This window comes from Schistocerca americana, chromosome 9 (assembly GCF_021461395.2).
Source record: "Schistocerca americana isolate TAMUIC-IGC-003095 chromosome 9, iqSchAmer2.1, whole genome shotgun sequence".
Lineage (NCBI taxonomy): Eukaryota > Metazoa > Arthropoda > Insecta > Orthoptera > Acrididae > Schistocerca > Schistocerca americana.
This window is the reverse complement of record NC_060127.1, coordinates 118,068,708-118,095,210: the sequence shown is the minus strand read 5'-3', so window position 1 is coordinate 118,095,210 and position 26,503 is coordinate 118,068,708. Positions and strand designations below refer to the sequence as shown.

Here is a 26,503-nt window from a genome sequence, read left to right as displayed (position 1 = left end):
AGTTATGTGGTCTACCCATCTAATCTTCAGCATTCTTCTGTAGCACCACATTTCGTACGCTTCTATTCTTTTCTTGTCCAAACTATTTATCGTCCATGTTTCACTTCCATACATGGCTACACTCCATACAAATACTTTCAGAAAGACTTCCTGACTATTAAATCTATACTCCATGTTAACAAATTTCTCTTCTTCAGAAACGCTTTCCTTGCAATTGCCAGTCTACATTTTATATCCTCTCTACTTCGGCCATCATCAGTTATTTTGCTCCCCAAATAGCCAAACTCCTTTACTACTTTAAGTGTCTCATTTCCTAATCTAATTCCCTCAGCATCACCCGACTTAATTCGACTACATTCCATTATCCTCGTTTTGCTTTTGTTGATGTTCATCTTATTTCCTCCTTTCAAGACACTGTCCATTCTGTTCAACTGCTCTTCCAAGTCCTTTGCTGTCTCTGACAGAATTACAATGCCATTGGCGAACCTCAAAGTTTCTATTTCTTCTCCATGGATTTCAATACCTACTCCGAATTTTTCTTTTGTTTCCTTCACTGCTTGCTCAATATACAGATTGAATAACATTGGGGAGAGGCTACAACCCTGTCTCACTCCCTTCCCAACCACTGCTTCCCTTTCATGCCCCTCAACTCTTATAACAGCCATTTGGTTTCTATACAAATTGTGAATAGCCTTTCGCTCCCTGTAATTTACCCCTGCCACCTTCAGAATTTGAAAGAGAGTATTCCAGTCAACATTATCAAAAGCTTTCTCTAAGTCTACAAATGCTAGAAACATAGGTTTGCCTTTCCTTAATCTTTCTTCTAAGATAAGTCGTAGGGTCAGTATAGCCTCACATGTTCCAATATTTCTACAGAATCCAAACTGATCTTCCCCAAGGTCGGCTTCTACTAGTTTTTCCATTCGTCTGTAAAGAATTCGTGTTAGTATTTTGCAATTGTGACTTATTAAACTGATAGTTCGGTAATTTTCACATCTGTCAACGCCTGCTTTCTTTGGGATTGGAATTATTATATTCCTCTTGAAGTCTGAGGGTCTTTCGCCTGTCTCATACATCTTGCTTACCAGATGGTAGAATTTTGTCAGGACTGGCTCTCCCAAAGCCGTCAGTAGTTCTAATGGAATGTTGTCTACTCCCGGGGCCTTGTTTCGACTCAGGTCTTTCAGTGCTCTGTCAAACTCTTCACGCAGTATCATATCTCCCATTTCATCTTCATCTACATCCTCTTCCATTTCCATAATATTGTCCTCAAGTACATCGCCCTTGTATAGATTCTCTATATACTCCTTCCATCTTTCTGCTTTCCCTTCTTTGGTTAGAACTGGGTTTCCATCTGAGCTCTTGATATTCATACAAGTGGTTCTCTTTCCTCCAAAGGTCTTTTTAATTTTCCTGTAGGCAGTATCTATCTTACCCCTAGTGAGATAAGCCTCTACATCCTTGCATTTGTCCTCTAGCCATGACTGCTTAGCCATTTTGCACTTCCTGTCGATCTCATTTTTGAGACATTTGTATTCCTTTTTGCCTGCTTCATTTACTGCATTTTTATGTTTTCTCCTTTCATCAGTTAAATTCAATATTTCTTCTGTTACCCAAGGATTTCTATTAGCCCTCGTCTTTTTACGTACTTGATCCTCTGCTGCCTTCACTATTTCATCCCTCAAAGCTAACCATTCTTCTTCTACTGTATTTCTTTCCCCCATTCCTGTCAATTGTTCCCTTACGCTCTCCCTGAAACTCTGTACAACATCTGGTTCTTTCAGGTTATCCAGGTCCCATCTCCTTAAATTCCCACCTTTTTGCAGTTTCTTCAGTTTTAATCTACAGTTCATAACCAATAGATTGTGGTCAGAGTCCACATCTGCCCCTGGAAATGTCTTACAATTTAAAACCTGGTTCCTAAATCTCTGTCTTACCATTATATAATCTATTTGATACCTTTTAGTATCTCCAGGGTTCTTCCATGTATACAACCTTCTATCATGATTCTTAAACCAAGTGTTAGCTATGATTAAGTTGTGCTCTGTGCAAAATTCTACCAGGCGGCTTCCTCTTTCATTTCTTACCCCCAGTCCATATTCACCTACTATGTTTCCTTCTCTCCCTTTTCCTACTACCGAATTCCAGTCACCCATTACTATTAAATTTTCGTCTCCCTTCACTATCTGAATAATTTCTTTTATTTCATCATACATTTCTTCAATTTCTTCATCTGCAGGGCTAGTTGGCATATAAACTTGTGCTACTGTAGTAGGCGTGGGCTTCGTGTCTATCTTGGGCACAATAATGCGTTCAGTATGTTGTTTGTAGTAGCTTACCTGCATTTCTATTTTTTTTTATTCATTATTAAACCTACTTCTGCATTACCCCTATTTGACTATGTATTTGTAACCCTGTATTCGCCTGACCAAAAGTCATGTTCCTCCTGCCACCGAACTTCACTAATTCCCACTATATCTAACTTTAACCTATCCATTTCCCTTTTTAAATTTTCTAACTTACCTGCCCGATTAAGGGATCTGACATTCCACGCTTCGATCCGTAGAACGCCAGTTTTCTTTCTCGTAATGACGACGTCCTCTTGAGTAGTCCCCGCCCGGAGATACGAATGGGGGACTATTTTACCTCCGGAATATTTTACGCAAGAGGAAGCCATCATCATTAACCATACAGTAAAGCTGCATGCCCTTGGGAAAAATTACGGCTGTAGTTTTCCCTTGCTTTCAACCGTTGGCAGTACCAGCACAGCAATGCCATTTTGGTTAGTGTTACAAGGCCAGATCAGTCAATCATCCAGACTGTTGCCCCTGCAACTACTGAAAAGGCTGCTGCCCCTCTTCAGGAACCACGCCTTTGTCTGGCCTTTCAACAGATACCCCTCCGTTCTGGTTGCACCTACGGTACAGCTATCTGTATAACCGAGGCACGCAAGCCTCCCCATCAATGGCAAGTTCCATGGTTCATGTATATATTCCATATTACCCATATTTCCCTATAGCTTACTCCTATTTTCCTCAGAATGTTGAACAACTTGTACCATTTTACATGTCATACTATATGGAAGAATTTTGGTACATTCAGTTGTATAAAAAGCTAAAATAATCTTAGGAAAAGGATAGATTGCTACTCACCGTAAAGATGACACGTTGAGTTGCAGACAGGCACAACCAGTTGGGTGCATCGGCAGAGGATGGCACACAGTGAAGGTGAGGGGACATGAGTAAGGAGAAGGTGATAGGACAGAGGGAGGCGGAAACTGTTGGGTGAGAGGTGTGGGGGTACAGCACGTTACCACAGGTTGAAGCTGGGGTAGCAGATATCGGGAGTGAAGAATGTGTTGCAAGGGTAACTCCCATCTGCGCAGTTCAAAAAAACTGGTGGTGGAGGAGAAGATCCAGATGACCTGGGTTGTGACACAGCCGTTGAAATCGAGCATTTTATGTTCAGCTTCATATTGTGCCTCAAGGCGGTCTATTTTGCTCTGGGCCACAGTTTGGCAGTAGCTGTTCATCCTGGTGGGCAACTTGTCGGTAGTCATACCAGTATAAAAAGCGGTGCGATGATTGGAGCAGAGCTGGTATATGATGTGGCTGCTTTCACAGGTGATCCGGCTTTTGATAGGGTAAGATAAGCCTGTAACAGGACTGTAATAGGAAGTGCCTGGTGGGCAGATTTGACGAGTCTTGCACCTATATCTTCCACAGGGATATGATCCCTGTGGCAAGGGGATGAGATTTGGAATGGGATAGGGACAGACTAAGGCATTATGGAGGTTGGATGGGCAATGGAACAATGCTTTAGGAGAGGTGAGAAGGATCTTCGGTGGGAGGTTATCAAAGCCCCGAGGAAGGACGTGGTTCAGTTGGTCCATTCCAAGGTGGTATTGGGTAAAAAGGGAGCTCACCTTTGTAGCTGGTTCTTCGGGGTGGTGGGAGAATTGGAGTGTATGGGGAAATGGCATGGGAGATCTGTTTGTGAACTGTGTTTGGGGATAGTGCTCGCTTGTGATGGGCTTGGTAAGACCTTTGGCATACTGGGCAAGGGAGTTCCTGTCACTGCAGATATGCCATCCCCAGGTGACGAGTCTCTGTCAGCGTTTTGATTACCTATCGTCACGCCCTGAAATGAGGGTCATCCTAACCGAGACCCTTCTTACCCTAACTAAAGTGGTGTTCCATCGCCCATCCAATCTCCACAACATCCTAGTCCAGCCCTGTGCCACTCGTATTTCCAATTCCAACTTCTTGCCACAGGCATCATCTCCCTCTGGAAGACCGAGGTGCAAGACTTGTCCAATCTACTCCCCAGCACTTCCTAGTCCAGTCCTGACCGAGAGCGAAGGAGACCAACCTGTGTATGCAACTATATGCAGCTGTATGTATCATGCTTGATTTCAATGACTGCTTCAGTACCTAGGCCATCTGGATCCTCACCTCCACCACCAGTTTTTCAGAACTGCGCAGATGGAAGTTACCATCACAACTCATTATCCGCTTCCAAACTTAGGTGTCCCAGCCTCAACCGATGGTGACCTACTGTCCCCACACCTCCCACCCAACAGTTTTGGCCCCCACTGTCCTACCACGTCCTCCCAATTCACATCCCCTCACTCTCATCGTGTGCCGTCATCTGCCAGTGCCCTTGCCCAACTTTCCCTTTCCCTGCTCCTCGCAAACAAACCAAAGTCTGCTGGTGGCTTTACCCACAGTTGAGCCTGTGTGATCATTCCATTTCACTTTGGTGAAACTGTTATAGCCAAGTGTTTGTACAAGATGTCTTATTCCAGATGTGATTAATTGATGTTGTACTCGTGGGATACTACTTTTCTATGTCTTGTGAAGTACACTATTTTAAATGTCTTTACATTTAAAACAAGTTGTAAATCTTTGCACCACAATGAAATCTTTTCAAGACTGACTGGATATTAGTGCAGCTGTATGTGCGTACTACTTCGTTATAGAACACTGTATCAGTTGTAAAAAGTCTGAAGTTAGTACTAATATTGTGTGGCAGGGCATTTTTATAAATCTCAAACAACAGTAGTCCCAACATACTTCCCTAGGGCATGCCTGAAGTTACTTCTACTTCTTGAGATGACTCCTTTTGCAAATATCCTCTATCCAATTACAAATTTTGTTTGACACCCCCACATAATTGTATATGTATCAATAAATGTTGGAGAGGTATTGGATGGATCAAATGCCTTTTTTTTTTTTAAAAAAAAGGGTGTTATGCAAGAAAAGTGCAAGTTGGGTTTTGCCCAATCAGTGTTTTCAGAATTTGTGCTGGGTGACATGGGGACTGTAATTCTCTTCAAGGTAGGGAGCTTTCTTTTGGGAGCCAGGGGAGAACTTCATCAGGCCATCTGCCACCCATTTACTAATCTGGTTCATGTCCCACCCACTGCTGTAGTAACAAATTCGTCTTCCTCTGCAGTCTGTTCCCTGTTTTTCTGTCTATCATGGGAATTCTCAACATGCATCCCTCCATTGCATGCCCAGCAAGCTTCAGTTTTTAAAGAGTTTTCATATTAAAAGCCCAGGTCTCACTATTGTAAATAAAATCTGGTAATACACGCTGGTTATAAACTTTCCTTTCTGAAGGCATTGAAAACTTGTCTTTGAAAGATCTGTTTAGTTTTGCAAACATATTGCAGGTCATTTGTACTCATATGTTTACTTTCGTACCATTTCAGTCGAATTCTTGTGACTGAACAGTACTATCTTTCACTATGATGGCTCGCTGCCAACTCTGTGGACTGTCGCTGCTTGCATTGATAAGCAAACCCATTATCGTGGCTCGATATGTGCTTTTACTCTTTCTTGTTAAACTGCCAATGCAGTTGCCCTCTAGTCTTGTATGCTGTAAGAACAATAATCTTATGACAGGTTCTGTGACTTTGTTGGTATTTTGTACTGTTTTCTTTTCAATATAGTGATTACATATTATTTTACTTGTTTTGTAATTTATTTTCAAGCCTACTTTCAAACACCACTGTATATTGCCAAATTAATTGCAGCACCTTTGATACAGTTAAGGTTTTTTTCTGTTCCTCTCATCAGTATCCCTCTCCTGTGGCAACCACTTCATCTCGGAATTGCACTTGCATCCAGTGTCTTCCATTATGAGGGCAATGTGAAAATTTGTGGAATTAGTGCTAACACAATGAGTTTCCCATGTAATTATAGTTTATCCTCTAAGAATAAACTCGTGACACGTCAGTGCTCTTGACAGAGATCTGTAATGCGGACATCTCTCTGCTGTTGTTCCTGTGTAGTGATTTGTGAAGATGGAAAAAAAATTAAAAAAATCAAGATTTGAGCAGTGATTAAGTACTATGTAAAGCAAGGTGTGGAAGCAAACGAAATCCATGACAGTTTTCAGAACACAATGGGGGCTGCTCTTCTTTGTATTCAACTGCTGTCAAGTGGACAAACGAGTTTAAATTTGGTCAGGACATCTTACATGATGATCTGCATAGTGGTCTGCCAGAATGTGCCACTACCCCTGAAATTATTGCAAAAGTGCATAAAATGGTCACGGAGGATTGCTGACTCAAAGTACGAGAAATTGCTGAAGCTGTAGGGATGTCATCTCAATGGGCTTATCACATTTCAACAGTGGAACTAGATATGAGAAAATCATCTGCTAGATCCGGTGCCGCAGATATTGATGCAGGATCAGAAATGCTTCAGAATGGAAATGTCCAAACAAGGTTTGACCAGTTTTCAGAGTAACCGACAAGATTTTTTGTGCCAGTTTATGGCCACAGGTAAACGTGGGTTCGCTGCTCTATGGCAGATACAAAACAATAGTCAAGGCAGTGGAAATGTGTTGATTCACCACCACCAAGGAAAGCAAAGGAAATACGGTCTTCCGGGAAGGTCGTGTCAGTTTCCTGGGATGTGGAAGGGACTCTGCTTATAGATTGTCTTCTCACCCATTAAACAATTTCGATACAATATTATGCTAATCTCCTGGATCTACTACACCAAAAGGTAAGTGAAAAAGACCAGGTTTGGCAAGGAAGAAAGTAATCTTTCTTTGAAACAATGCACGCCCACACACAAATATCATTGCTGTGGGTAATACACAAATTAAGATACGAATTGTTGCCATAGCTGCCTTATTCACCTGATTTGACTCCATCAGACATCCTCTCTTCCCGAAGCTCAAAATTTTTCTCAGTGGATGGAGACACTCTTCAAACAGAGAATGGACAGCCAGAGTCAATAGGTATTTTACGGTCTGTAGGAATCTGACTTTTGGGTTGGGATTGGGGCACTGGAACATTGTTGGAATGAGCGAATTAGTGTACTGGGAGACTACATTGAAAAATGAAGTTTCACTGAAGTAAGTAATTTGTTCTTGAAGGAAGTAATTTGTTTATATTCTATTCAAAGAACTTTTTAAATTACCCTTGTGTTTGTTTAGTGTATTGCAATCTCTATCTTCCCCTGCAGTTTTTACCCTTTACATCTCCCTCAATCACCACGAAAGTTATTCCGTGATGTCTTAGCACAAGTCCAATCACCCCACCACTTCTTGTCAGTGTTACATATGTTCCTCTCCTTGCTGATTCTGCAAAGAGGCTCCTCAATTCTTGTTAAATAGGTTCACCTAATTTTCATCATCCTTCTATAGCACATCATCTTAGATATTTTGACTCTCCTCTCTTCCGTATTTCTCGCAATTCATGATTCACATCTATACAATGCTGTACTATAAATGTACATTCTCAGAAATTTCTTCCACTAATTAAGGTCCACTGTTTGATAATAGCAGACTTCTTTTGGCATGGAAAGCCCTCTTGCTTGTAGCAGTCTGCTTTTCGGTCCTACTTACTCTGTCCGTTGTATTATTTTGTTTCAAATATCAAATAATGGAAATTCCTTAATGGAATGTAACAATATTATGAGAAGGAAAGTTGCCACTCACCAAATAGCAGAGATGCTGAGTCGCAGATAGGCACGACAGAAATCCTTCCGTTTGTCTACTTAATGGTCACCAATTTTGGTGTTAAGTTTGTTGCCATTCTCATTTCTCTACTCGTCATTACTTTCATCCTTCTTCAGTGTACCTCGAATCTAAAGTATGTGCTCATTAAATTGTTCATTCCGTTCAACAAGGCCTGCAATTTTCCTCATGTCTATTGAGGATAAATTTTGTACTTAGCATATTCTCATCTCCTGGTGTCAAATGAAATAATATTTTGGAGGAAGTCAGGTCGGGCACAGAGGTGACTTTTGGTCCAAGAAGTGTCATCTGGATAGAATCGAAGTAATGAAAGGAGTAGAGGTAACAATGCAGTTGAGGCACTGAGTGGTCAATAGACATATGAACGTGACTGAAAGAAATTGCTAAGCTTTTTGGCATCTTCTTCTCTGTCCTGCTCTACCCTACACAATTCTTCGCTGCAATCAAGTTGCAGCAATGGTACACTGTAGTCGCTCAAAATAATGTCATCGAATGTGTGTATGCCGTGTCTGGGTTAGTTAGCTTGGAAGAAAGAGGTTGTCAGAATGCTAGGTGACATTTTCAGTCCCATTCGTGTGCTTATCAGCTAACTGCCTCAGCCATATCTTGTATCATCATCTTATTCCTTCCATTATTTATATTCCACCGAAGACTTCCCATTGTCAAATATATGGTGTTAATTGAATAACCTCATGTAGACCACTATTTGATGAGCTGAGAATACTTTCACTCATGCCATAGAACATATACTTTCTAATTAGGTTTCTTGTGTGAGGGATAAACTCCTGCTTTCTAATTAAATGGGTTGTGTGAAGGAAGCAGGTACATCCATGGAGTTAATGCAAGACAGAGGAGCAGTTTGTGTGCGGGGAGGAAGGGAGGGAACAGTTGCTTTGTTTTTGTAAAATGTGTATCACTTTGTAGCATACATTTTGAATGTGCTCTCTCGAGAACTGGTGGCAGTTGTAGGAAAATGTCCTACTTTCATGCTCAAGTAGAGACCTTTCCTGTAGACAAACTTTATTCTGTCTGCAAGGATACTTAGTGATTTCAGTTGTGAAATAACTATGACATACTAAAACTGATGGAATCCAGAAAATATTGCTCTTCAAATAACTTATGGGAATGCAGCCATGTGACGTCTTTGATGATACCGATATTTTGACAGGTGCACACCCCATTATTTTCAAGGTTAAAATGCAATGAGAGAGCGCTGTGCATGAAATTTAATACCTCGGTATGTGGGAAAACAACACACACACACACACACACACACACACACACACACACACACATCTTTGTTGACAGAAATTTATCCAATAGGTGACAAAATTGTATAGCTGATATTTTTTTGTATAACTGACACAGTGAATTTGAAGACATATTGTACACCAAGAGTTACATCTGGCAAAAGCTTGATAATCATCCAGTCATAGTGTAGTTAAAGATTTACCAGAATGAAAAATGCTCCTATCATAGCCCAAAAACAGGCGAATATGTCCTCATCAGAGTTAGGGTTGTAAAGAATATGAACCAGCTTTTTGACGTATTAGGCAGTTGCAAAAGACACACAAATCAAATCATCTTGACATATTTGTGCTTTTTGACGTATTGATATTAGTATCCATGTCATGTAATATAATGCATCATGTCAAGTAAAGTAATATTATACATGGTGTCATGTCCTGTAACATAACACTTGCCATCATGTCATCCAACATGGTATTTGTCATATAGTGCAGTATGACACAATGTGTCATTAAAGTTAAGAATGTATGCATCCCTACTCCGGGATACTTCCTATTATACCATATTGTACGGACTGTAAAACACATTTTTTCTGTGAAAAATTGCCTCAAAAATTCAGGTGCTTCTTATATTGAAATTAATATAAAAATCTCCAGTGTTTGATTTAAAATTCCTGGCAGTTTAAAAATGGCCATATATTCCTGATGCCGAGGGAAACCTCTCTCTATGTGGCAACATTGGATTCAACTGGTAGCAACAGTGCACTGATATGATGAACATGAGTTGAGGGGATTCACAAGCTAGCTAACACTGTCTCCCTCCTGCCCCACCCCGCTATCACAAACCCAGAACACTGTCTAGCCTGTTATGCGTCGTTACAGTCTACAGTGCCAGTGAACTTAAATTGAACGTGATTTGTGTAATTGGTAGCAATACAGTATTTTTGTTAGTAGCTAGTTTCGTAATGGAGATAAATTATCATATGATGCGAGATATAAATTGAAAGTAAGACCATTTGCAGAACATGGAATCAGAGCCGCTGAGTGGCATTTCTGCCCTCCACCAACAGAAAAAAAAACACTTGTGATTGGCAGGCTAGTAAAGAATAACTGAAAAAAATGAGGGAGACCAAATGTGCAAATATAGGACTGAATGCAAAATGGCCAAAACTAGAAGATGACATATTGCAGTGGATTCAAGGACACTATCAACATGGCACTGGCATCAATACAAAAATGATTCAAATACGCCTTGTAAGCTAGTGCTACAGTGGAACGTAACAGACTTTAAGGGTGGAGTTGGTTAGTGTTTCAAGTTTATGAAGTGTCATGGACTTAACTTGAGAACCAAAACCAAAGTATCTCAGAAAATGCCACAAGAGTATGAAGAGAAAATATTATCTTCCCATTTCTTTATTATTCAGCATCCAAAAAAAACCAGTGTGGAAATAAGCCAAAAGATGAATGTGGATGAAACTCGTCAGACATTTGATGTGCCAAATAACAGAACTGTTGCCATGAAAGGTACTAAAACTGTAACTATAAAAACAAGTGGACATGCTGTTGTCCTTTCATGTTGTGCTGATGGTACTAAACTTAATCCATTGATCATTTTCAAGTGCAAAACAATGCCAAAACCATCTGAAATACCACCAGGTGGTGTTGTTTGCTTTATTGAAGATGAGTTCTCTTGTTGTGCTAGATCTTTTTGGTAGTCATTTGAAAAATTCTGTGAAACATAAATTGAGACATGGAAATACAGAACTTGCTGTTATTCCAGGAGGACATACTTCACAGTTGCAACATCTTGATGTCTTGATAAATAAACAAGCCCTTGGTGTCTCAGTAAATAAACCAGTTAAAGTGTACATGAGAGAGGAATGGAACAAATGGATGATGGATGAAACCCAACATAAATTCACCCCGAAGGGAGCTGTAAAATGACCTACAGTCAAACAAGTGTGTCAATGGATAAAACAGTCGTGGTCTAGATTGAGAGAAAGCTCAAAAAATGCAGCAGAAATGACATTTCCAATAGCAGTGAAGACCATATTATATATTAAAAGGACAACAAAAAGGAAGAAGAAGAAAGTTCAGATGATGATTTTTAGGGATTTTAAAGGTCAGTTTTGTTTTATAAACTAAGAATTTTTTTTAGTCTGGTTTTGCAGTCTAATAATAAAAATGGTGAAAATGTTATTTTTCTAAATAATTGCTTGAAAAGTAAGGTGCATCTTAGAGTCCGTAGCATCTTATGATCTATAAAGAACGGTAGATAACCACGACTCTAAGATACTTCCTATTATAAACACATCCCACTCTCTAGAAGCACACAGATTTGTGTCTGTTTGTTCACCATACATCTAATGAAATGAGTCTTAAGAGAGCTCACAACACAAGGAAGGTAAGGTTATCTCTTTAAAAAGTGCAAATATGTCAAGACGTTTTGATTTAAATATCTTTGAAGCTGCCAGATAACTTGAAAAGCCAGTTGCCTTCCTCTACATCCCTAATTCTGTCCAGGATATACTCTCCTTTTTTTGGGCTATGATAGGATCATTTTCATTCTGGTTCCCAACTTTTACTCTGCCATACTTTTGACCTTGGACTGCCATCCCTTGACAACTAATGTAGAGTTCAGTTGTCAGGGGCAGTGAGTGATCCACGTAGTTTTTTTTTATTGTCTTTTAAACATTGGTACCTACATCGTGGCAATGGGTAAAACTTTCACAAAATTAAAAAATTAAAAAAAAGACCATTAATTAGATGTACAGGGTGATTCAAAAAGAATACCACAACTTTAGGAATTTAAAACTCTGCAACGACAAAAGGCAGAGCTAAGCACTATATGTCAGCGAATTAAGGGAGCTATAAAGTTTCATTTAGTTGTACATTTGTTCGCTTGAGGCGCTGTTGACTAGGCGTCAGCGTCAGTTGATGCTAAGATGGCGACCGCTCAACAGAAAGCTTTTGTGTTATTGAGTACGGCAGAAGTGAATCGACGACAGTTGTTCAGCGTGCATTTCGAACGAAGTATGGTGTTAAACCTCCTGATAGGTGGTGTATTAAACGTTGGTATAAACAGTTTACAGAGAATGGGTGTTTGTGCAAAGGGAAAAGTTCTGGACGGCCGAGAACGAGTGATGAAAATGTAGCACGCATCCAGCAAGCATTTGTTCGCAGCCCAGGAAAATCAACTCGCAGAGCTAGCAGAGAGCTGCAAATTCCACAATCAACCACATTGGCACTTATCTGTCCGTAACTACCTGAACGTCAACTACCCGAGGCGATGGATCGGCCGCCAGGCAGCCCGTGACATAGCACTTCATCACTGGCCTCCAAGAAGCCCTGATCTTACCCCCTGCGATTTTTTCTTATGAGGGTATGTTAAGGATATGGTGTTTCGGCCACCTCTCCCAGCCACCATTGATGATTTGAGACGAGAAATAACAGCAGCTATCCAAACTGTTACGCCTGATATGCTACAGAGAGTTTGGAACGAGTTGGAGTATCGGGTTGATATTGCTCGAGTGTCTGGAGGGGGCCATATTGAACATCTCTGAACTTGTTTTTGAGTGAAAAAAACCTTTTTAAATACTCTTTGTAATGATGTATAACAGAAGGTTATATTATGTTTCTTTCATTAAATACACATTTTTAAAGTTGTGGTATTCTTTTTGAATCACCCTGTATTTATCTACCTGATTACAAAATTTTAATTGATTTGCACAAGTTGAAAACAGACAAGCAGCACATGTAAAAAGCTCACAAAAACGTGCTTTTTGCCCATAAAATGTGAATGAAGTTAGATTTTTTGAAAGCAAATTTTCAGTTTTATTGAAGAATGCATTTTTTATTTATTTGATTCACTTTAAACCATTTCCACACATTCAATTCCCATTAGAATGAATCTTACATGCTACATTTAACTCAATTTTAAACCATCATATCTTGACAACAGATAAAGTTTATTGGATTAAAAAATATCGTTTTGACAATGTGCAAAGTTTGTATTGATTTTTACAATTTTACATTATAGAAGTGTGGCACACTTCCAAAACCTACCAGAAAAAAGTGCTTTTTGCATGTAAAATCCAAACGAAGCAAGAGTTTTTTTCGAACAGTTAAAACTTATCTTAGACCAAGGTTCGATACACCGGTGGACCAAATTTGGACTATCAGTCTTACTTGAAATCCAAACAGTGACTGTTTTTGCATGTTAAAGTTCGAACAATGCCTTTAGCTGAGCATTAATTTCAGCACAATAAAAATCTTTTCCAAAAGGAATTAATCAATTCGCATAATTTGCCTGAGCGCCAATTCTGGTTCCTTATTCAAACTTAACTTAATGTACTGTAACATAGCAACAGTGAAACAGATGTTTGAATGGCTATGCAAACAGTGCTTCCATACTGTGATGATGATGGTAACTGGCAGGTGAGGTAGCATTAACTCTGTCCCCCTGCTGTTTGACCAGTTATAGAGCAAGATTCAATGCATAATTGAAGCAAGACATCCCATCTCTTTTTATAAGGGCACTTGCTAATTTATTTCAACTGCTTTCTTAATAACACTATCCCCTATAGCTGGAATGCCAGAATCTCTGTGTTTTTATATTCCATAGGATGGCCATTGCCAAGGCAGTGTTCTGCAATAGCAGATTTGCTTGGTTGTTGTAAGCATGTGTGATGCTTATGTTCAATTCACCAGTTCACTATGGTCCTGCAACCAATAAATGGCATGCCGCAACTGCAAGGAATACAATAGACATCTGCCTTGCACAAAGCAAGATCATCCTTTACGAATCCCAAAAGTACCCTAATCTTATATGGTGGTTGAAAGACACATTTCTCATCATATTTCCTCAGAAAGTAACCAGTTCTGTTGAAATGGTTCCTGTGTAAGGTAAAAAGGCCGTAGACTTTGATGCCACTTTGTTATTAGCATCGCCTACCAGATTCACTGTTGGTGAAAGCACAATGTTTGTTTAATCCTTCTTTCACTATCACCTTTCTGACAAAAAGTGTCTGAGACAGGCTAACTCAGCTGACATACTTTCTGGGTCTGAGATGACATGAACCTTCATGCTTTGTACCTTGGTTTATAGGGCCCACATCATCTCAGGCACTGAAAGTTTGTCAGCTGAGTTAACCTGTTTTGAAGCTGCCTTGTGTTAGAATGATTATGGCGAAAGACAGATCAAAAGCACATTGCACTATCAGCCAACTGTGAATTGTGTTTAAAATGATATATTGTGTATGTATATTACATAATTATAATATAGAATATGTATATTTGTGGACAACATGTGATTCTGTGAAGATGATGTGACATCTGTTAAACCAGTAGCAGGGTTAAGTAAGTGTTTGTAATAGACTTCTTATACTTTATATTAACGTGTTGGCAAGGGTTAATGATTTATAATATTCCAGTTTTTGTAGGCTCGTTAAGATGACAGATTACATGTTAAATCACACAAATGTAAAGGCTGAGAATCCAACCAAATATGTAGAGATTAAAATTATAAATAACTTAAGTTGGAATGTTTACATAATTAATGTTGTGGGGAAAACTTTTTTGGACTGAACAATAAAAGTTTTGCACAGTATAATTTATTGGCAGAACACGTAAATAAGCAACAGGCTTACCAAAGGGACCACCTACACTACACTTGTCCATTATCTTCTGGAATATTGCTGTGTGGTGTGGAAATGGTATCAAATAGAGCTAACAGAGAACATTGAAAAAGTTCAAGGAAGGGCAGCTTATTTTGTATTGTTGCGAAATAGAGAAGAGATTTTCATGGATATGATGTGCAAGTTGGGACTGGAATTGTTAAAACAAAGGCAATTTACATTGTGGCAGGTTCTTTTCACAAAATTTCAATTGCTAACTTTCTCCTCTTTGAGTGTGAAAATATTTTTTTGGTACCCACCTACATACGGAGAAATGATCACTGCAGTAAAATAATAGAAATCAGAGCTCACACAAAAAGGTTTTAACTGTTCATTTTTCCTGCATGCTGTCCAAGAGTGGCGTTATAGGGAAATAGCTAACCACACGACATTTCATTTCATTTCAGTCTTTCCTTCTCATCCCGTATTGTAAGTCTCCCCTGACCCATGGTTCTGGGTGGCTTTCCCAAAATCTACTCCTTTTCCTACACCTCTCCAGTCTTCTACCTTCACCCTTCTTCCTTCCCCTTCAACCCTTCTGTGTGAAGAAAGAGCCACAGGCTCCGAAAGCTTGCCAATCACAACAGTCTTTTATGTGTGTGTTTTGACAGCACTTGGTGAATAGATTTTTTATTGTCCAGTCAAATAATTTTATCAGTGAGCGAGATTGAAGTTAGCCCTGTCGAAGGAAAAAAAAAAAAAAAAAAAAAAAAATTTTACCAGAGATACAGTCACCAGAAGGTGACCAGCCTATCGCATTCTTCACTTTCTTCGGGGCTACTGTAAATAAAATAGGTAGAGTCCTGGGCAGACATGGCATTGAAACCATTTTCCAACCACCCAATAAAAGATAATTTTGCTCTCAGTGTTCCTGGAATTCATACAATTCCTCATGAATGAGTAACATTCAATCAATACGAACAATTTCAGAATGCTGCGCAGAGCATCGATGCTACATGAAATAATGAGATTTTGATGTATGTGCTATTGCTGAGGACAGCCTCATGTTCGGAGAACTGGAAATATTATCCTGTGCATGTACCTACTGGGATTACATCATCAAAGAAACTTGGGATTCTGCGATCAATGTGGAACAACTTCAACCAGCACAATTGCTATAGCCTTAGAGATGTGGTGGATATTGTTATAACTTCAAGTTGAACAAATATATTTCAAGGAAGACGCAATGCATCAAAGTCAGAGATCAAGTAAACAGAGTAAGACGTGTGTACACTTTAACAGTCAAATCATAACTGGCCGCTTAGGTGGTGCTGCTGCTGCATGGCTGGCAGACAGCTTGAAAGATTGGCGAGTCACAATACTTTTCCCCCCTTTGAAGTTTTTGCACAGGTCTTGATGGAGGTGGCCTGTAGATTGCTAACGTCTATAGGTATTGTTTGACTGGCTGTAAAGTCTCAAGGAGGAGGCTTCCCGTACGGACGGAAGTGTCCCCGATGATAACAGGTTGAGATGACAGGAGACATAGGGGTCGAATCTGCTGGGGCCCCGTGCACCAATCTGCCCGTTGCGGCAAGTCCGGTTGTTATAACAGGAGACATGGGCGATGTGTCCGCATCCGTAGGAGAAGGAGGCGAGTAGAGTTGCTCCGACAGATGATGGTCATCTTGTTCCTGCATGGGCACATCTCCTGGTCACGTCAGTTCTTGTGCTGGCACCGATATGATGGTGAGAGGACTGCGTTGTGAGCAATGAGAGATTCCACTATCCCGAGCGTCAGGTAGAGCCGACGGTGATGTAGTGGCATCCAGAACAGGTGTTGCCGGCACACGAGGCCGAAGCTGGTCCGAATGACGCACTGCAACACCCGTGTCCGCCTGGCTTTCATACAGGCGTTGGCCACGGTGTCGTAAGATGCGGCCAGGACTCCATTTTGGCCACCTGCCATATCCCCATACCCATACAAGGTCGTCGGCGGTGAACTGGTCAAGCGAAGGCACCCGTGGCTGTGAGGTGGGAGGCCACAGAAGATGAAGTAGTGTGCGGGGCTGTCGGCCATGTAAGAGCTCAGCCCGGCTGTGGTCGCCCATGGGGGTGAAATGGTAAGAAGTCAGAAATATGAGAAGCACATCATCAGCAGCAGAAGAAGTCAGGAGTTTCCTCATCTGAGCCTTAATTGTGCGGACCAGTCGTTCAGCCTCACTGTTTGACTGTGGCTGGAACGGAGGGGCCGTGACATGCATGACGCCGCGACAGGCACAACAATCTGCAAAATCGGAAGAGGCAAATTGCGGACCATTATCAGTAACAAGAGTAGAGGGAAGGCCTTCCGAAGAGAAAATGCGAGCTAGAGCATTGGTGGTTGCTGCGGTGGTAGGCGACGTGCGACGGACAATGAAAGGAAAGTTAGAGTAGCCGTCAATAATGAGAAGCCAATAAGTACCTAAAAAAGGTCCTGTGAAGTCAGCATGAATACGCTCCCAGGGCTTCTCAGATGACTTCAGGGCGGCAGCCTGTGACGCACAAAGGCCGCAGGCAGCGACCATGTGTGCGATTTCAGAGTCGATGCCAGGCCAGTATACATGACGGCGCACCAGAGATTTTGTGCGAGAGACACCCCAGTGCCCTTGGTGAAGAAGGCGCAAGACCGAAGCACGCAAAGATGCAGGTACCACAACACGCGGCGAAGCATTTTCGGTGGAAAGGAGGATAACACCATCCTTAGCCGTGAGGCGGTAACGCAAAGCGTAGTAGTTCCACAACGGATCAGAAGTCTTAGCGGACAGACGATCTGGCCAACCCTTCTGAATACAGCGTAAAACCTGGGAGAGGGTAGGGTCAGAACCTGTAGCAGCCACCAGCCGGTCCCCGGTGATGGGGAACCCCTCCACAACCCGCTGCTCGGCAACATCAAGGTGGAAACACAAAAGTTCGTCCCTATCGAATGCCAGATCAGGACCCATGGGAAGGCGAGACAGTGCATCAGCATTCGCATGTTGAGCTGTCGGCTGGAAATGAATCTCATAATTGAAATGAGACAAGTAAAGAGCTCAACGCTGGAGGCGGTGTGCAGCCTTGTCGGGAACTGATGTTGATGGATGAAACAAGGAAACAAGTGGTTTGTGATCCGTAACAAGATGAAATTTGGATCCATAGAGAAAAACACCAAACTTATGAAGAACATAGATAATGGCCAAAGCTTCTTTTTCAATTTGAGAATACTTTTGTTGGGCATCCGTGAGCGTTTTGGATGCATAAGCAGTGGGTTGTTCGGATCCGTCAGAAAAACGGTGCGCAAGGACTGCACCGACCCCGTATTGAGAGGCGTCCGTGGCAAGAACAAGATGTTGGCCAGGTCGATAAGTAGCCAGGCACGGGGCCTGTTTCAGCAGTCTTCAATTTCTGGAAAGCCGCATTGCATGATGCGGACCAGTGAAAAGGCACATTTTTATGCAACAGGCGATGCAACAGCTGAGCCACCGAAGCAGCAGACGGTAAAAACTTGTGATAGTATGCTATTTTCCCCAAGAAGGCCTGCAGTTCCTTAACAGATGTAGGGCGAGGAAGGGCTTCGATCGCAGTGACAGTTTGCTGAAGCGGATGAATACCATCCCGAGAGAGTTGAAACCCCAAGTACGTGATAGATGCCTGAAAAAATTTTGATTTCTGAAGATTACACTTAAGACCAGCAGTCTGTAAGACAAAAAAGTGTGCGGAGATTTTGAAGATTTTCGTCAGTGGTGGAGCCACTGACAACAATGTCATCCTGGTAATTTATACACCCAGGGACAGTCAGCAATAATTGTTCCAAGAATAGCTGAAAGAGAGCAGGGGCGCTGGCAACCCCGAATGGCAGTTGTTGGTATTGATAGAAGCCGAAAGGCGTGTTAAGGACCAGAAACTGCCAGGAAGCAGCGTCGAGAGGAAGTTGATGATAAGTTTCTGACAGGTCAAGTTTAGAAAAATACTGGCCTCCAGCAAGTTTAGTGAACAATTCTTAAGGTCGAGGCATAGGGTAAGTGTCGATAAGGCATTGGGCATTTACAGTGGCTTTGACATCGCCACAGAGACAAATATCACCATTTGGCTTAGCAACGGCAACGACAGGAGAGGACCACTCACTGGAAGTGACAGGAAGCAAGACCCCTGAAGCAGTGAGATGATCCAGCTCCCGTTTGACCTGATCACGAAGGGCCACAGGAATGGGCCGAGCCTGAAAAAACTTATGCCGAGCAGTGGGTTTGAGTGTGATATGAGCTTCTAAGTCGTTTGCACGGCCTAACCCAGGAGAAAAAAGGGACGAAAATGTCGTCGACAAGGAATCCAATTGAGCGTAAGGAATAGCATCAGAGACAATATTGACAGAGTCATCTATGGAGAACCCAAAAACGTGAAAGGCATCGAAACCAAAAAGATTCTCCGCATTGCTATGGTCGACCACAAATACGGGAACAGTGCGAACGACAGATTTGTAAGATACCTCAGCATCAAATTGTCCCAAAAGAGAAATCTTCTGTTTATTGTAAGTCCGTAACTGCCTAGTGACAGGTAACAGGATTGGAGAACCCAACTGATGATACGTCTGAGAATTGATGATAGTGGCAGCAGAACCAGTATCCACCTGCGTGCGAACATCTCGACCAAGTATTTCGACAGTGAGGAATAACTTCCCTGAAAGGGAAGAAGTACAATTGACAGACAACACAGAATCAGAATCAGCGTCATGTTCATGAACATCATGTATGCGGTCGGATTTGCAAACGGATGACACATGATCCTTTTTTTTTGCATTTGTGACACATGGCCCAACGTTATGGACAGTCTTCTCGTGAATGTTTCGTAAAACACCGTGGACATGAAGGAAGTTGCCGTGGGTTTTGCTGCAGTTTCTTAGAGGTATGTTTACGGTTAGGCCGAGGCTGCGCTCAGGAGCGTACTGCGGCTACGTCGGTCAGCGGGGACACGTCACACGCTTCGGCAACATCGCACAGAGGTTGTAATTCCCCGACGTCGCCCCATGCCTCTGTTTGTGCTCCAGCAGCGCGAGAAATTTCAAAATACTGAGTGATGGATAGGACTTCATCTAGAGTTGGATTTGCCAACTGAAGGGGACGTTGCCTAACTTCTTTGTTGGGCGCCTATCGGATAATAGCATCCCGTACCATGGAATCGGCGTAGGATTCTTTGTGAACTTCAGTAACAGATTGACACTTTCTACTGAGGCCATGAAGTTCAGCAGCCCAAGCGCGATAGGATTGATTCGGTCGTTTTTGAAAACGATAAAAGGCGACACAAGAGTCTACCACATGTGTTTGCTTTTGAAAATAGACGGACAGAAGTGAGCACATTTCAGCAAAGGACAAAGATGCAGGATCTTTCAAAGGAGCCAATTGCAACAACAACCTATACATTTGAGGTGAAATCCATGAAAGGAACAGAGACTTACATGTTTGTTCGTCTGCGACTTGAAATGCCAAGAAGTGCTGTCAAAGATGTTTTTCGTAATCAGACCAGTCTTCCGCCGTCTCGTCATAAGGAGGAAAAGGAGGTAGAGACAACGACGAGAGACGCCCCACATTTGATGCCGCGACGAAATCACGAATCGCATTTGTGAGAAGCGTTTGCTGTTCTATGAGACCTCGCAATAGTTGCTCTAAAGTACCCATGGAAACATGTGGGTCAATGATGGAAAAGAAAAATCCCATCCTCGTCGCCAATTGTTATAACTTCAAGTTGAACAAATATATTTCAAGGAAGATGCAATACATGCAAGTCACAGATCAAGTAAACAGAGTAAGACGTGTGTACACTTTAACAGTCAAATCATAACTTGAGTCCGATTCTAGTGGCCGCTGGCTGGCTGGCTGGCTGGCCGCTTAGGTGGCGCTGCTGCTGCGTGGCTGGTAGACAACGCCGCGTGTAGAGGACATGCGTAACTGTGCGGCGGCACTTTGAAAGATCGGCGAGTCACAACAGATATGTGTACTTGATGCTGAGGGGCAACAGAGAAAACAGCTGTTCTCTACCATCTAATGAAATCGGCATCACTACCAATGTGCTTTCATCAGAGACATTGACATAATCTCTGGTATGGAAGTAACGTGACTTCACGATGTCTCCGTGACGTAATTCTTCCAGTTAAATCAAGTACCTCACAGCCTGTAGTTAACTCCTGATGTTCACGAAGGATGAAGTAGCCACAACTGGAGAGTAAATACAAATCCATTGTGACAAGAAATGCATGAAGCATTTTTCCAAATATTGTTCTTGTTACCCTAGATACAGGATTGTTCCTTGTCCTAGCCCCCATGATTGGAGATTAAAGTAGTTCTTCAAAATCATTGCAGGTGAATGCTAGACTGATTTATAGCCATCACCATTGGCTTCACTATTCTGTGCCCACTGCCAGTAATGTCACATTAACATCGTATACGGAAAATTATCATTATTCATGTAATGTATGGGAATGTTTTATGATCCCGTGACAATAATGGGGTGATCCTATGGAATGTAGTGTAAAATACTAGTTGATTACTTAGAGTTCCATAGTTAGCCCACCACTATATTAGATAAACTTTGTCATTTGTAAAACACAAACTTAGCCATGATTAGTTTTAAAAACTTGCAATCAGAAATTAGACACATATAAAAGTATATGACACTACCCCGGCTTTCGAAACTGTTGGTTCCTTCCTCAGAAGGATAGAGAGAAGATTATAAGGGAATGGTGGGCCACTTGCACCACAGAGTGACAGGGCTTACCTGTTGTGAGGACGTGGGGAAACAAAGATGAAAAGGAGGAGGAGAAGGTCAAAGATAGTACACTACCCAAGCAAGGAAGTAGGAGTAATTGCTGAATTACAGACCCATATCACTAACATCCCCCCATGAACCATGCACCTTGCCATTGGTGGTGAGGCTTGCGTGCCTCAGTGATACAGATAACTGTACCATAGGTGCAACTACAATGGATGGGTATCAACATGTGGTTCCTGAAGAGCCTTTTCAGTAGTTGCAGGGGCAACAGTCTGGATGATTGACTGGTCTGGCCTTGTAACATTAACATGCAGCCTTACTGTATGGTTAAATGATGATGGCGTCCTCTTGGGTAAAATAGTTTGGAGGTAAAATAGTCCCCCATTTGGATCTCCGGGCAGGGACTAGTCAGGATGATGTTACAAGGAGAAAGAAAACTGGCATTCCACAGATTGGAGCGTGGAATTTCAGATCCCTTAATCGGGCAGGTAGGTTAGAAAATTTAAAAACGCAAATGGATAGGTTAAGGTTAGATACAGTGGGAATTAGTGAAGTTCGGTGGCAGGAGGAACAATTCTTCTGGTCTGGTCTGGTGAATACAGGGTTATAAATACAAATTCAAATAGGGGCAATGCAGCAGTAGATTTAATAATGAATAAAAAAAAATAGGAGTGCGGGTAAGGTACTACGAACAGCATAGTGAACGCATTATTGTAGCTAAGATAAACACAAGACCCATGCCTACCACCATAGTACAAGTTTATATGCCAACTAGCTCTGCAGATGACGGAGAGATTGATGAAATGTATGATGAGATAAAAGAAATTATTCAGATAGTGAAGGGAGATGAAAATTTAATAGTTATGGGGTACTGGAATTTGATAGTAGGAAAAGGAAGAGAAGAAAAGTAGTAGGTGAATATGGAATGCAGATAAGGAAAGAAAGATGAAGCTGCCTGGTAGAATTTTGCACAGAGCATAACTTAATCACAGCTAACATTTCGTTCAGGAATCATGAAAGAAGGTTGTGTACTTGGAAGAGGCCTGGAGACACTGGAAGGTTTCAGATAGATTATATAATGGTGAGACAGAGATTTAGGAAACAGGTTTTAAATTGTAAGACATTTCCAGGGGCAAATGTGGAATCTGACCACAATCTGTTGGTTATGAACTGCAGATTAAAACTGAAGAAACTGCAAGAAGGTGGGAATTTAAGGAGATGGGACCTGGATAAACTGAAAGAACCAGGGGTTGTAGAGAATTTCAGACAGCATTTGTATACTTAGAGAAAGCATTTGAAAATGTTGACTGCAATACTCTCTTTCAAATTCTGAAGGTGGCAGGGGTCAAATACAGGGAGGGAAAGGCTATTTACAATTTGTACAGAAACCAGGTGGCTGTCAAAGAGTCGGGGGGGGGGGGGGGGGGGGGCGGCACGATGGGGAAGCAGTGGTTGGGAAGGGAGTGAGATAGGATTGTAGCCTCTCCCCGATGTTATTCAATTTGTATATTGAACAAGCAGTAAAGGAAACAAAAGAAAAATGCAGAGTAGGTATTAAAATCCATGGAGAAGAAATAAAATCTTCGAGGTTCACCGATGACGTAATTCTGTCAGAGACAGGAAAGGACTTGGAAGAGTTGTTGAACGGAATGGACAGTGTCTTGAAAGGAGGATACAAGATGAACATCAACAAAAGCAAAACGAGGATAATGGAATGTAGTCAAATTAAGTCAGGTGATGCTGAGGGAATTAGATTAGGAAATGAGACACTTAAAGTAGTAAAGGAGTTTTGCTATTTGGGGAGCAAAATAATTGATGATGGTCGAAGTAGAGAGGATATAAAATGTAGACTGGCAATTGCAAGGAAAGCGTTTCTGAAGAAGAGAAATTTGTTAACATCGAGTATAGTTTTAAATATCAGGAAGTCATTTCTGAAAGTATTTGTATGGAATGTAGCCATGTATGGAAGTGAAACATGGACAATAAATAGTTTAGACAAGAAGAGAATAGAAGCTTTTGAAATTTGGTGCTGCAGAAGAATGCCGAAGATTAGATGGGTAGATCATGTAACTAATAAGAAGGTACTGAATAGAATTGAGGAGAAGAGGAATTTGTGCCACAACTTGACTACAGGGAGGGATCAGTTGGTAGGATATGTTCTGAGGCATCAAGGGATCACCATTTAGTATTGGAGGGCAGCGTGGAGGCTAAAAGTCGTAGTGGGAGACCAAAAGATGAATGCACTAAGCAGATTATGAAGAATGTAGGTTGCTGTAGGTACTGCGAGATGAAGAAGCTTGCACAGTCTCTCGAGTGAAGTCAACAACAACACTAACATTGATTTTGGAATCTTGAAGAAAATGATTTATTGACAAATGGCCAACACAACCTCAGAAAATATCATTCTTATGAAACACAACTATCTCTTTATTCTCACGAAGTAATGAGTGCTATTGAAAGGGGATGTCAAATTGTGTTTTTGTTGTTGTTGTTGTTGTTGTTGTTGTTGTTGTGGTCCAGAGACTAGTTTGATGCAACTCTCCATGCTACTCTATCCTGTGCAAGGTTCATCATCTCCCAGTACCTACTGCAATCTACATCCTTCTGAATCTGTTTAGTGTATTCATCTCTTGGTCTCCACCTACGATTTTTTACCCTCCACGCTGCCCTCCAATACTAAATTGATGATCCCTTAGAATATGCCCTATCAACCGAACCCTTTTTCTAGTCAAGTTGTACCACAAATTTCTCTTCTCTCCAATTCTATTCAATACCTCCTCATTAATTAACGTCAAATTGATCACATGTTTTTAGATTTCCACAAGGCTTTTGACATTGTTCCTCACAAGTGACTTCTAATTAAATTGCATGCCTATGGGGTATTGTTTCAGTTGTGTGACTGAATTCATGATGTCCAGTCAGAAAAGTCACAGTTTGTAATAATTGACAGAAAGTCATCAAGTGAAAATGGAAGTAATACCTGGCATTCCCCAAGGAAGAATTCCTGATGTACATAAACAATTTAGGAGACAATCTCAGCAGTACTCCTGGTATGTTTGCAGATGGTGCTGTTATCTGGCTTCGTGTAATGTCGTCAGATGATCAAAATGAATTGCAAAATGATTGACACACAGTATCTGTATGTTGCAAAAAGTGGTAATTGAGTCTAAATCATTGAAAGTGAGAGGTCATCTGTTTGAACACTAAAAAAAAGGCACTGGTAAATTTCAGTTACATGATGAATCACGCAAATCTAAAGACTGTAAACTCAACTAAATACGTGGGGTTTACAATTACAAATAACTTGAAATGATCACATAGATAATGTTGTGGAGAAAGCAAACCAAAGACTGCAATTTAGTGGCCGAACACTTAGGAAATGTAACAGGTTTACTAAAAAGACAGCTTACACTACACTTGTCCGCCCTCTTCTGGAGCATTGCTGTGCAATGTGGAATCTGAATCGGATAGGATTGACAGAGTCCATTGAGTAAGTTCAAAGAAGGGCCACATGTTTTGTATTGTTGTGAAATAGGGAAGAGAGTGCCAAGGATGTGATACGTGAACTGGGGTGTCATCATTAAAACAAAGGTGTTTTTCACTGCAACATGAACTTCCAGAAATTTCAATTGCCTTCTTTCTCCTCAGAGTGTGAAAATATTTTGTTGGCACCCACCTACATTCGGTGAAATGATCATCATAATAAAATAAGAAAACCAGAGCTTGCACAAAAAGATTTAAGTGTTTGTTTTTCCTGCATGCTGTTCGAGAGTGGAATGGTAGAGAAGTAGATTAAAGGTGGTTGATGAACCCTCTGCCAGGCACTTGATTATGAACTGCAGAATAATCGTGTTGATGTTGATGTAGATGTTAAGCACAGGCCCAGTCCAGATATGATAGAACAGAGTGAGAAGTAAACAGGTGGAGAAATAAAATGCATAGTGCAAGTAACGTGTAGGAGGAAATGGAGTTGGAGACGGGGCAGGGTAGATACGAGAAAAAGGGCAGAAATGAACATGAATACGGAAAAGCAATGTGGAGTTCAGGGCAACTAGCATCGAATGGGAAGAACCAAATAGCCCATGTTTTGTAGCAGGCAATCTGGTCACTTGAGTAATATATATAAACCAACAAATGAAATCACACACACACACACACACACACACACACACACACACACACACACACACACACACACTCTCTCTCTCTTTAATAGGAGGGCTAACTGTTGTTCTGTACACAGTTCACAGTGAGGAAGGACATGGCAGCTGGCAGTGGTGCAGGAGCAGCCAGCGTGGGCATCGCGAGCAGTGCCGTGGTGGGTGCTTCGAGCAACATCCTCAGAGGAGCTGCGGCGATCGCCTCTTGTGTGGCGGGCCCCACCTCCAGGATAAGTCCGGAGAACTTCAAGCTGTGGGCAGAGCACCTGCTGCGTGCGCGGGGCGACAACGGCATCTGTCGCGACCCCGTCAACTCCCACTATCTGGAAGGCGACGCAGTCGCTATGGGGTACTTCGGTCAGACGCCGATGTACGAACGTTTTGCCGGGCCATGGCGCTCGTCTCCGTTGCAGATGCACGATGTCGACTGGGACCCTCCTCCAGAGTATCGCATCAATTCCACAATTAGGTACAATTTCTGCCATAGTTAATACTGTCTCGTTTTGGCGTATCTATTTTCAGTGTCCCTATTATTGATGTTCGGTTTGTAGGTCTGCCTTATTACTGTGTCTTCAAAGTTCAGCTACAAAAAATTATGGTTCATCTTATTTGCACAATCCTATAAAGCACTGATTTATTTTCACATTGTAGAAACTTCGGCTGTAATGCTTAGCAATTTGGAGCAACAATATCACTTGTGTTTGCAAAT

General features: G+C 41.6%; 1 long non-coding RNA gene across 1 annotated transcript in view; it reads left to right on the top strand.

Annotated features, from left to right (window-relative positions):
• The window catches only part of LOC124550604, a 37,449-nt gene extending 11,514 nt beyond the window's left edge, over positions 1–25,935 (top strand). The window contains exon 3 of the long non-coding RNA XR_006967723.1: positions 25,878–25,935. This is a non-coding gene — a long non-coding RNA (uncharacterized LOC124550604). The remainder of the gene's footprint in view (positions 1–25,877) is intronic.
• The last annotated feature ends 568 nt before the right edge of the window (positions 25,936–26,503 follow it).